At 44.9% G+C, this 12,126-nt stretch overlaps 1 long non-coding RNA gene across 2 annotated transcripts; it reads left to right on the top strand.

Moving 5' to 3' along the window:
- Nucleotides 1-2,382: 2,382 nt before the first annotated feature.
- Nucleotides 2,383-9,970, top strand: LOC130401421 (uncharacterized). 2 transcript variants are annotated; one of them, XR_008903833.1, is made up of 11 exons: nt 2,383-5,448; nt 6,201-6,332; nt 6,416-6,659; nt 6,823-7,089; nt 7,173-7,350; nt 7,456-7,532; nt 7,625-7,800; nt 7,987-8,243; nt 8,349-8,520; nt 8,607-8,755; nt 8,977-9,970. It is a non-coding gene; the product is annotated as an uncharacterized LOC130401421 (long non-coding RNA). The 2 variants fall into 2 exon arrangements; XR_008903834.1 differs by lacking the exon at nt 7,625-7,800 and having other exon boundaries at nt 7,995-8,243.
- Nucleotides 9,971-12,126: the final 2,156 nt, after the last annotated feature.

Below are 12,126 nucleotides of genomic sequence, written 5' to 3'. Positions count from 1 at the left end.
TCAGCTTGTCAATATTAACAGATTAGTAGAGTTTAAAGGGGACATACTATGAAAACTACACTTTTCCTGGGATTTGGGGTGTTGTTTTGGGTCTCTGGTGCTACCACACGTATACAAACTTTGAAACAAGTCTGTAGGCCTGCATGATTTTTTGAGTGAGATATGTATTTCTGAAAGTACCCCGTCTACAGTTAACAAACGAGCGAGTCAGTTTCGGCCCCTCCTACGTAGGAAGGGGGCACAGTTGAATATTACCTCCCACTTCCCCACTCCCCTCCAATCAGAGCATAGCTAAGATTTTGTGGACCAGAGGCCGAGCAGCTCCGGCGGGGGGAAGTCGGCGGCAGCTCAGCCCCGGGCCGGGAGTATATCCCTTTTCCCTGCCGGAGGAGGAGACATGGAGAAGAAAGGGATTGCACTCCCTGAGCTGAACTGCTGGACTGCCGCCGAGCTACCCCCGCCAGACTTTTCAGCTTCCAGAGGACACCTACCGGAGCAGCAGGAAAGCTTCAGCGGCAGTTCAGCTCCCGGAGTACACTGCCGGAGCTGCCGGACTCGGCCGCCGTCAAAGACGTCCGGCATCTCCGGCGCGAGGAGCTCGGCGGCAGTTTGGCATATCAGCTCCCGGAGTACAATCCCTTTCTCCTCCATGTTGCGGTTCATGGACTTCAGAGAGTCAAGGCCAAAGTTCCTTCCCCCAATTATTCTCAACCATGGCCAAGATATCACTACAAGTCTTTACTTGTTTTGAAAGTGCCAGAGACGTCAGACGCAGTCTTTAATGATAATAATAATAATAATAATTGATTCCCTTTTTTATAGCACTATTCTAAATACTCAGACGCTTTACAAATAAGAAAGGAATACCTACAGACAGTACAGACAATCAAACAAAAGGGAAAAAAACACCACCACAACATATTAAGAGAGCGGGAGTGAGTGGAAGGATGATTTGTCAAATGTTGTAGGTGGTCCTGAAGAGATAGGTTTTAAGTTGACTTTTGAAGGAACAGAGTGTACCAGAGTTTCGGATTGCCAGAGGGAGGGAGTTCCAGAGGGTAGGGGCGGCGATGGTGAAGGCTCTGTCCCCCAGGGTGCGATACTTGGTCTTGGTGATGGAGGTGAGAAGGTTGGCATCAGCGGAGCGTAGGCGGCGAGTGTGAAGGTGGCGATGGAGGATATGAGTTATGTACGAGGGTGCAAAGTTGTTTAGCGCTTTGTAGGTGGTGAGGAGAATCTTGAAATTGATGCGTTTTATTGGAAGCCAATGAAGTTGACGGAGGATGGGAGTAATGTGTTCTCTGGAGGGGGAGTTGGTAAGCAGTCGGGCAGCAGAGTTTTGTACATATTGCAATTTTTTAAGAATAGTGTAGCGGAGGCCATACAGAATGCTATTGCAATGGTCGAGTCTGCAAGTGATGAAGGCATGGATTTCGGCAGCTGAGGATGAAAGGGTGGGTCGAAGGCATGCAATGTTGCGGAGGTGGAAGAAGGATGTTTTTCTGACGCTGTTTATGTGTGACTTGAGGGAGAGCGTGGGGTCCATGATGATGCCGAGGTTTCTGACCAGGGGGGAAGGAGTGACAGAGTGACCATCGATGCAAAGTGAGAAGTTCTGGGAGGTGGGGATAATGGTTTTTGGGCCGAAGATGATGATTTCAGTTTTATTGCTGTTGAGTTTGAGGAAGTTGTGGTCCATCCAGGTTTTGATGTCCGTGAGACAGTTGGTGAGAGTGGATAGGATGGCAGGAGTAATGGCTGTGGTGGTGGTGATGTATAGTTGGGTATCGTCTGCGTAACAGTGAAATTGAAGACCATGGTGGCGGATGATGTGACCTAGTGGGAGCATGAAGAGGATGGGGCCAAGCACTGAGCCTTGGGGGACTCTGTGTGAGACAGGGATGGTGTGGGATTTGTGGTTGTTGATGGAGATGTATTGGAATCTTTCAGACAGGTAGGAGGTTAACAAGGAGAGGGCGGAGTCAGTGATGCCAATGGATTGCAGACGGGTGAGGAGGATGAGTGATTGACGGTGTCGAAGGCAGCACTGAGGTCGAGGAGGAGGAGAATGTTGAGGGAGCCGGAGTCAGAGGAGAGTAGGAAGTCGTTGGTGAACTTAAGTAGGGCTGTTTCAGTACTGTGGTGGGTTCGGAAGCCGGATTGGAATGTTTCGTGTAGGTAATTGGAGAGGAGGTATTGCTTGAGTGGTGTTGCGACGGCTCTTTCCAGTAGTTTGGAGAGGAATGTGAGGTTGGAGATGGGTCTGAAGTTGTTGGGGTCGTCGGAGTCAAGGCCAGGTTTTTTAAGGAGGGGGGTGACGGCAGCAAGCTTAAGAGGTGGGGGAACAGTGCCAGAGTTTAGGGAAGAGTTGATGGTGTCTGTGATGAGTGGGGTGATTCATAATATCATCCGAGGCGCACATAGCTTTTATCCGTGATATTAGATAGGCCTATAATATTATATAAATAATACCCATATTTAATATTATTATATTATACAGAGGATTATCAGTCTACGTCACTCCCCGCTCTACACGCATGTTGTTTGCAGAAAGAGACGAGAGCGACAAGAGCCGCAATCAAGAGCAGTGGTCAATTACACTTTGTGCTGCCACACTTCTAACAGGAGTCCCCAGGTGTGGAAGAAAGTCATGTGAGAAAATGGCTGCCGTGAAGTCACACAGTTTGGCAGGCTCTGTGGGTGTGCTCCAAAAGCCAACTAAAAATATCAAAATACATTGGCTTTCGCCATCTGCATGTACCTTTACTGTTTTTGCATGTTCTCTACTCTTGTGCCTAACACATACACGAAAAATGGATACAAATGGAGACCAATTCCTCGACCCAGCCAAGATGAGTCAACACCTTCTCTTCACAAGATTACTGGACAATGGAATTGCAAGGCCACCCTCAGGTAAACATGAACAGCTGAACAAACCTAAACCTTTCTTGGGAATTGTACATCTTCTGATAATACTGCTCCTGGCTGATGATGTTGAAATAAATCCTGGACCTTCAATGAACTTAAACTACCGGGCTGGGCTACAATCACAGCTAACTGAGTTACAACCACAGCTAGCAGGGCTACAACCACAGCCAGCCAGGCTACAATCACATCTAATTGGGCTAGGGCCATAGCTAATCGGGTTACAACCGCAGCTAACTGGGCTACAACCTCAGCCATTCAGGCTACAACCACAGCTAACTGGGCTACAACCTCAGCCATTCAGGCTGCAACCACAGCCAGCTGGGCTACAGCCACAGCTAACTGGGCTACAACTACAGCTAGCAGGGCTACATTCACAGCTGGCATGGCTACAACCAAAGTTAGCAGGGCTACATCTACAGCTAGCAGGGCTACAACAACAGCCAGTCAGGCTGCAACCTCAGCTAGCCGGGCTACAGCAACAGCCAGCCGGGCTGCAACAACAACAACAGCCAGCCGGACTGCAACAACAGCCAGCCTGGCTACAGCAACAGCCAGCCGGGATACAGCAACAGCCAGCCGGGCTGCAACCACAGCCTGCCGGGCTACAGCAACAGCCAGCTGGGCTACAGCAACAGCCAGCCGGGCTGCAACCACAGCCAGCCGGGCTGCAACCACAGCCAGCCGGTCTACAACCACAGCCAGCCGGGCTACAACCACAGCCAGCCGGGCTACAGCCATCAACAGAAGGTGGTGACGAGTCGCTGCCTGTCTCAAGGAGTACACTGATGCCACAGAACTATGGGAGTCGGGCCATGGATGACTGTCATCCAATCAGCACAGACACTCGTGGGGTTGTAACAGATGTCAACATAGGCGGCAAGAAACTGCTTAATCCAGCAATCACGAAAAAAACGGAAAAGTAAAGTGTTTCAAACAGTTAATAATTCCAGATTAATCTGGGACCCTAAAGCAAAGCCAAAAGGCATATTATGTGGACATTTAAACATACGTAGCATTAAATCAAAAAGTGACCAAGTTCAACATCTCTCAATGACTCTAATCTTGACTTTCTTTGCCTGTCTGAAACCTGGCTTCATAAATATTCACCCTCAGCAGTTTTTTCTGCACCTGGTTATAATATATACAGAAGGGACAGATTGGGCTCAAAGGTAGGGGGGGTTTTGATCTATGCCAAAGATATTTTTAATTGTAAAGAAATCCATGTATCAAATGAAAATGGACTGGAATTGATTTGTCTCGATATACCTTTGTCGCCACAAATGTCATTTGTCCTCATTGTAATTTACAGACCCCCCTTATCAAATATTGACTTTTATGAAAAACTTGATAATTTAGTGAAACAATGTAATTTTCAGAAAGAGGTGATCATCATGGGTGACTTAAATATAAACTGGGAGGATAAACAAAATAGGAAAAATCTGAAAAGGGTTATGGGTGGGATGGATTTAACACAGCTAATTCATGGGCCCACAAGAATAACTAATTCCACCAGTACACAGATTGATTTAGTCTTTAGCAACAGACCTGAGAGAATTTTGAAATCATTCAATATGCTAAGAGGACTGTCTGATCACAATCTGATTTTAGTGGCAAGGAAGCTGAATAGTAAGCGATTTAAACCCTTGGCTGCATCAGAATCTCATACAATTCCGAGGAATGAGCAACATCATTTTAAAACCTCAATCCAGCAGGTAAACTGGAATGAGCTGCTATCGGGAAGTAACCTGGAACAAGATTGTTTAACATTTTCAAACAAAATACAGGAAATTATTAAACAATTTACATGCATGATTAAAAATAGGGCCAAAAAGAACAGTCTCCCTTGGTTAAATGATACAATTTTTAAACTGATGAAAGAGCATGATCTTGCTCTAAAAAGATCCATCAAAACAAAACTTAAACATGATCAATACATACATATATATAAGTATCAATACACAACATTAAAGGGGACATATTACGAAAACAGCACTTTTCTTGGGATTTGGGGTGTTGTTGTGGGTATATGGTGCTCCCACACGCATACAAACTGAAAAAAGTCTGTACTTGATTTTTTGAGTAAGATACGTATTTCTGGAAGCAGCCCGCCTCAAGCTACCAAACGAGCGAGTCAGTTTCAGCGCCCGTTTCTACGTAGGATGGGGCGCTCATTTGAATATGACCCCACCCCCTTCAATCAGAGTATAAATAGGACACGGCCTTGTGTTTCATGATTGGAATTCATCATGTCGAGGATTCACAAGAGGTGTTCTGTTGTTGGCTGTATGGACGTCCACAAATCCCTCCATCGTGTCCCAGAGGACGAAAGAGCGACGTGGATTGATTTCATTTTTGAAGGCGAAGTCCCGGCTACAGTTGGCAAAAACCTGTTGGTCTGCGCTAACCACTTTACGACTGACTGTTTCTCCAACTTCGGTCAGTACACGGAAGGATTAGCTGTGAAACTTTATCTGAACGTGGGGTCCCTTCCAACTTGGAATACCTGCAGACGAAGGACATGTAAGTATACAAATAATTTGCTGTGTGTTTCTTTTGTAGATTAGCATGAACTTGTGCGTGTTTGTGGCGTGAGTTTTTCCATTGAAAACGATGAAAGGCTAGGGAAAGCACATGCTCCAAAGCTACCAAGGATACATTCAGTGAGACAATGAGTGAACTAGATTTTTATAGGTAAACGTTCGCATTGTGGGTAGTTAATGCAAAGGTGACATAGGGGAGTTGGAGTGACCATCGTGGAGAATGCAAGACAGTTAACGGAATCTACATAACAAAGAAGTCATTCGATAGACATGGCCTGAGTATCATATTTCGTGGCTACAATGGCAATTCAAATACCAACGAAGCTCCCATCCAGAGAGAGGAAGGGAGGTATCTAAAGGTACAGCAAGAATGTATACAAGTGACTAGCAATTATATATACACGGTGAATATAATTTCTATATTATAGTTAGGCAGTGGCTATTCGTACGGCGACCGAGCTTGTCACGTGACCGCTGCTTGGCGCTAAACCTAACCGGGCCAACCGTAATTATGGTAATTAATTATAGTAATAACCCTAACCCTAACCCTAACCACAACCTGCCGTGAAAATAGACTAATGCAGTATTTTTACGACGCGCCGTACGAATAGCCTAATTGATATTCTTACGGTCGCCGTACGAATAGCCACTGCGTTATAGTTATGCTTGATATTTAAACGACACAGAGCTATATATGCAAGATAAGGTTGACGTCTCTTTTTTTTCCGATAGGCCTCGGAGCATCCTGCATCATCGAAGTTACCTGCTACAAGGGATATTGGCTGCAATACTGAGCCACCTCAGAGACACTAGTTGGCACACAACTTTCTTTGAAGACTCTTCATTCACATTACAGAAGTGAAGGTTGGTAGTGTTTATACTGTAACAGTGCAGTCATGTTTTATTCCTAAGAATGCCCTATCATAAATATATACGTTTTGTTACAGCTGTCCAGGCTACTGTGTCCTTCAAGGACTTTGGCACATCCACTGATCCCTTCACAGGCCCACTGCCTGTAGCATGCTCGACACCTGTGAAGCCGCCACCATTTAAGAGACCTCGGCTGCAGCAGCAGGAGGAGGAGGAGGAGGATTGTCTCGAGGGCAGCGCAATACTGGCTTCTGAAGGGCTGGACGCAACCTTTTACCCTGAAGACTCGGTCACAACTTTGCCTGAGTCAACATTCATGTCGTGAGTAACTGAAATATCCATGTCTCAATGTATATAATCAGTTTTCAATTTTTTTGTGGAAATGGATGGTGTGTACTTCAGGAGTTCTGCTTTATAATGCTTTGGTTATTGTTCAAACTGTGTGAAAGAGTTATTTTATTGATTAACAAATTCCCCCCCCCAGAGATGTTGAATCCACATCCAAACACGATATAAGGAAGTACATAGTGTACGAGACCTGTCTCATGGAGCTGTTCGAGGTGTGTCCTGTGTGCAAGCATGTTTGCAGTGTGAAAAACAAAGTGCTTGGGACATTCATATCAGTGAAACAGCTGTGTGAGTATTGCGAGGATTCCCGAATTTGGCAAAGCCAGCCTCTTCTGGATAGCACACCAGCTGGGAACTTGCAGCAGTGTACATCAGTGGAGCCTCTTTCTTCAAACTTCAAAGGGTAAATGAGTGAATAAGTAAATAATAATTTGCCCCATTGTTGAACATGGCATATGTTTTACATTATCAAGTCCTATTTTTCAGGTGTTCAAGGCGATGCATCTGCAGATTTTTCTGTATGATACCTTTCGTCGGCATGCCCGAATGTTTATAGAGCCAGCTATTGTCCATAAATGGAACCATTCCCAGGATGTGATGCTGCAGCAGCTCAGCGAAGAAAGAAAAGTAATACTTGGTGGCGACATGAGGGCTGATTCTCCAGGTATATATTTTGAAATGCTAAGAGTAGGATATGTCTGATTGTAAATGACTACGAATACATAAACGCATACCCGACAAATAAAATATTGTGACTATGTTTTCACAGGGCACTGTGCAAAATTTGGGAGCTACACCATGATGGACCTCAACACCAAAACTATTGTCGATCTCCAGTTGGTTCAGGTAGGCGTGACGAATAAAGTGTAGTGTTCTGTTTCTTACTTAATTTTTGGCAATGTCACAAATTTTGGACCCGTACTTCTGATTTTTGACAGAGCAACGAGGTTGGAGGAAGCTCCCATATGGAGAAGGAAGGCCTGAAGAGGAGCCTGGCATTGTTGGATGCACGTGGTGTAACCATCGATAGCATCGTCACTGACCGTCATCCACAAATCCAGAAAGAGGGACAACAACATCACTCAATTTTATGACGTCTGGCACATGGAGAAAGGTACACTCACCCAACGAAACATTAGAAACCTACTTATAGCAGGGACCCCCTTTTGCCTTCAGAACAAGATACAAGAAGTATTCTGTACATATTTCGGTGCATAATGATAGGATAGTATCTTGTAGTTGGGGAAAATGTGTGGAATTCATATTGGGTTCACTTCCGATTCTTAAAATATTTATTCAGATTTGTAGGAATTACAAAGCAACTACATAAAATTAGCAAAACCAAGGACTGCCAGAAAGTAAAGACGTGGATGCGAGCCATCAGAAACCACATCTATTGGACGGCGGCATCTTCAATAACCGGGCCGGAGAGAGTGGCAAAATGGACCTCCCTCCTGAACCATGTTCAGGATATTCATACTCATGATGATCCCCTCTTCCCAAAATGTCTACATCCAATTCGCAGCACAACGGACAAGAGTAGATGGCTCTCAGGAGGTTTGTCTCATTCTCTTTTCAAAACTGGTTTGACTATATTGATTAGCTGCAAGTCTAGTCATTACCAATAAGTAGGATATAATGTATGATATTTTTGTCTTTCAGCAACTCCTGCATTCTACAAGCTGGAGAAGGCGCTGACCAAGAAGGCAGTCCTGAGGGATATAGCAAAGCTCAGTCCCCACCACCAGACGTCCTCTTTGGAGGCATTCCACGCCGTGATCCTGCGGTTCGCTCCTAAAAATGTGGTCTATCCATTTCTAGGAATGCTGTGCAGGTAAATGAAACTGCGATTACTTGTTGTGAACATTTGCCCATTTCTTGCAGTTATTTTCATGTTTGATTTTTCTTTTTTAATGTCAGACTCTACCTGGCTGCACTGCATTACAATGAGAATTCTGATAGAGGACAAGCCACTACGTCATCAGGAGATCTTGTGTTCAGACTGACCTTTCCTAAGGCCAGGAAGGGAGAGTGCAGAGCCAAACCAGTGAAGACTGAGGCGACATTCCGTAAGTGTCAACTTTTTTTTTTACTCAGAAAATGAACATTTATATTGAACATGAGACAAAGTACTGCAACTCGGGTACTTCCAACACAATAAATGAACAAATAAATACACATAAATACCTCAAAATATACCAAATATTCAAAGTGCAAAATGTCAATGCATGAACAGTTAATCAATGAATAATCTAGTAACTAGTGATTCCCTTTTGTGTGTATTGCACAGAGTATGTGAATGATTTGATGGACATGATCATGGAGAAGGTCTTTGTCGACCCAGCATCCTACAGAGCTGAGATTCTGAAGATAAACATCCCGCCGGAACTGTCTTCAGAATATGAGCATCCAGACAAGGAGGAGGTCATCGCCAGCTACTTCTCCAGATTTAATCAAGGGAGGGTGGTTTGAAGCCTCCGTATCTTCTATGGGCGTCCGGAAATTCCCGGTGTATGCGAAGAACCACGCATGATGGGATCACAACCCGTATCTTCCGCCCAAGGAAGCCCCAGCACCAGCTCACAAAATTTCTGTAGTCTAAATACCTGTAACTACAATGTAATGAAAATGTAACATTGTTAGTCAACAGGTTCTACAATGTCAACATCTGTGTTCACATTTTCTCATTGAATTCAGTGAATTCTTCACTTATACTGTATTTAGATGCACAAATATTCATGACTGCGTTCAATAAATGTTTATTGTATCTGTACAATGTTTTATGTGAATTAATACATAATATGCAGTATCTGCTTATGAAAAAATTGGCTATGTTAAAATATGATGTGAAATTGTGGCTTTGGCTGACTTTATTTAGTTTATTGTGTATGAACAGTCAAGTAGGTTATTATATGTAAAACTCACTGCTCTATCCCCCGTAGCCGCAAAGGACCGTAGTCAGCTCTGTAGATGTTGCATGCGTTCTGCAGCGAGAACACATTCAGACAAACCGGTTCTAAACCTGGATGGTCTATCATGCAGGGAGGCCTTTCATCCACCTGTTCCAGCCGTCTTATAACCTATTATGGATAACATGAGGTGAGTATCTGCAATGGCATGTTATCAGAAATCATGCAATGCAAACAAGTGTAGGTAAGGGTTATGTAGCTGCTAATGTTACCTGAGGCACCTCCTGACAGCATAAGTTCTCCGGCTCTGACTGCATTGTGGCACAATTTCCACATGTGCACCTATACAAATCAATCATGCATGTGTAACCCCTCTTTGCCTTATGAGGTTACAGGTATTTTTGGGTTTCGGTTTCAATTCGAAGTTGGACCAATTACCAGGATTCTAGGTTAACGCTCATGGAGCCCAGGATGGAACATCAACACTGACCACACTCACACAAAACATAGTTTCAGAACTGTATTGTTAACAACAATTTTCAACATGGAAAATAATAAAATGCGCGCAAAATAAAATAGAAATAGAAAGAAATGTCTTTATGGTCTTCTCTTCCTTGATATGAGCTCAGTTTATATCGTTGGGGCCCTTTGATCTTCGTGTTTCCTACCACACCGCAGGTTTGGGAGGTAGTTCAGTTGACTCTGTTCCTTAGTTCCGGCTCGCCATCTGGTTATCTCCAGCGGATGTCTGGAAGCTGCCTGGTGGCTATCCAGTGCTGGTCTCTTATCTATCGTTGACTACCGGTGTCGCTGATGTCCCCTCGACATCGAGCGTCACCAATTCATATCCTTCACAAAAACCTGACCGCCGAGCGGGCAACATCAACTGTGGACTGTTGAGTCAGCTCGCGGTGTTTTCCAACTACTTCTAGATACTTTTAACTACTTCTAGATATTTTTCAATCGTGCAACCGAACGGTGCGTTCTCTCCTCTCCCACTAATTATCACGCAGTTATGCGCACCTGCAACGCCGCTTCACCGTGACGTCATGACGCACGTCTCTCTGCTCTGTCCGACGCAGTTAACCCCATAAATGCCAGCTATCGCTCTCTCACACATTCATACAAAGTAATAGCAGACTTTTACTCTTTCTTCTTTTAACTTTTTCACAGCTTATGAAGCCTGGGCTACACTCTCCCCCCCTGAGCTCATGCCCGTCCCGGGACATGGCAAGGGTTGCGTAGTTACTACCTGGGAAGTTGAGGAAGAGGAGCCTACAAAGTTCTCATTCAAAGTAGTTTCAACAACTGTTGATAAGCCACGAAGAAATGACTGCATCATAGCTAACAACGGGCTACCTAGTTCCGTGTATGTGAGTCGGTTAGGTTGGCCCTTAGTCCGAGTTGAATGTCGAACAGAACTAACCTGTTCTTGCTCTTGTGTATCAGATGTACATGTACCTACTGTCTGATTGTCACCAGTGTCACATGGAACGTCTGGAGATTTGTCACATTGCGTGTTAGTACAGTCATTTTCAGTAAAACCCATTGGTTCAGCCGTTGCGGCTATGTCAGTAGTCGAATGTGCAATGTCACTTGGCTGACTTTCAGCCTGGTCAAGTACCAGAGAGGCGTCTGTAGTACAGTCAAGCCTAAAAGGTTGTTTGTCAATCTCAGGTAAATAATCAACACGCTGAACACTTGGAGTACTCTCAACAAGATGATCAAGTGGAAGTATCTGACATTGTGCATCTTGCTCAGGGGATATTCCTGGATTAAACTGAGCTGTGTTCTGAAAAGTTGGGACCTGAACACTTGAAGGATCCCTGAACCAGTAGATAGGAATGATCTCATCTTCCTCCTCGTCCGAGGGGATTGTTTAATCTGGGGAAGGATTTGCACGAGTCGACGGCCTACGCTTCCCGGACTGTGGGACAGGATTAGCCACACGGAAGTAGTAAGTCCCTATGTAATGTCCTTAAAGGACCTTCACGGTTCTCAGGCTTCACTGTGTACACTGGGAGTGTTCCAGCTCTGCTTACCACAACATGGACAGTTGCTTCCCATTTATCAGAAATTTTGTGCTTTCCCCGTAAGCGGACATTTCTGATGAGAACTCGGTCTCCAACATCCAAGTCCGAAGCCGTTACACGCTTGTCATATCTTGTTTTGTTTCGACTTGCTGTTTTTGCAGCATTTGTTGTTGCCATTTTGTAGCTTTCCTGAAGACGAGACTTGAGAGTCTGAACATACTGAGAGTGCGACGTGTGCTGACCACCCTGCACAGGCAAACCAAAAGCGAGATCGACTGGTAAGCGAGGCTGGCGGCCGAACATGAGTTCGTATGGCGTGAACCCCGTCACCTCGTTCCTCGTACAATTGTACGCGTGAACTAGCGGTTTTACAAACTCACGCCACCGAGACTTCTCTTGATTCCCCAGGGTACCTAGCATGTTCAATAAGGTGCGATTGAACCGCTAAACAGGGTTCCCACGAGGGTGGTACGGAGTTGTCCTCACCTTATGTATGCC

Source organism: Gadus chalcogrammus, chromosome 13 (genome assembly GCF_026213295.1).
Source record: "Gadus chalcogrammus isolate NIFS_2021 chromosome 13, NIFS_Gcha_1.0, whole genome shotgun sequence".
NCBI lineage: Eukaryota > Metazoa > Chordata > Actinopteri > Gadiformes > Gadidae > Gadus > Gadus chalcogrammus.
The sequence above is the reverse complement of the archived record's forward strand: the minus strand, read 5'-3'. Positions and strand labels throughout refer to the sequence as shown.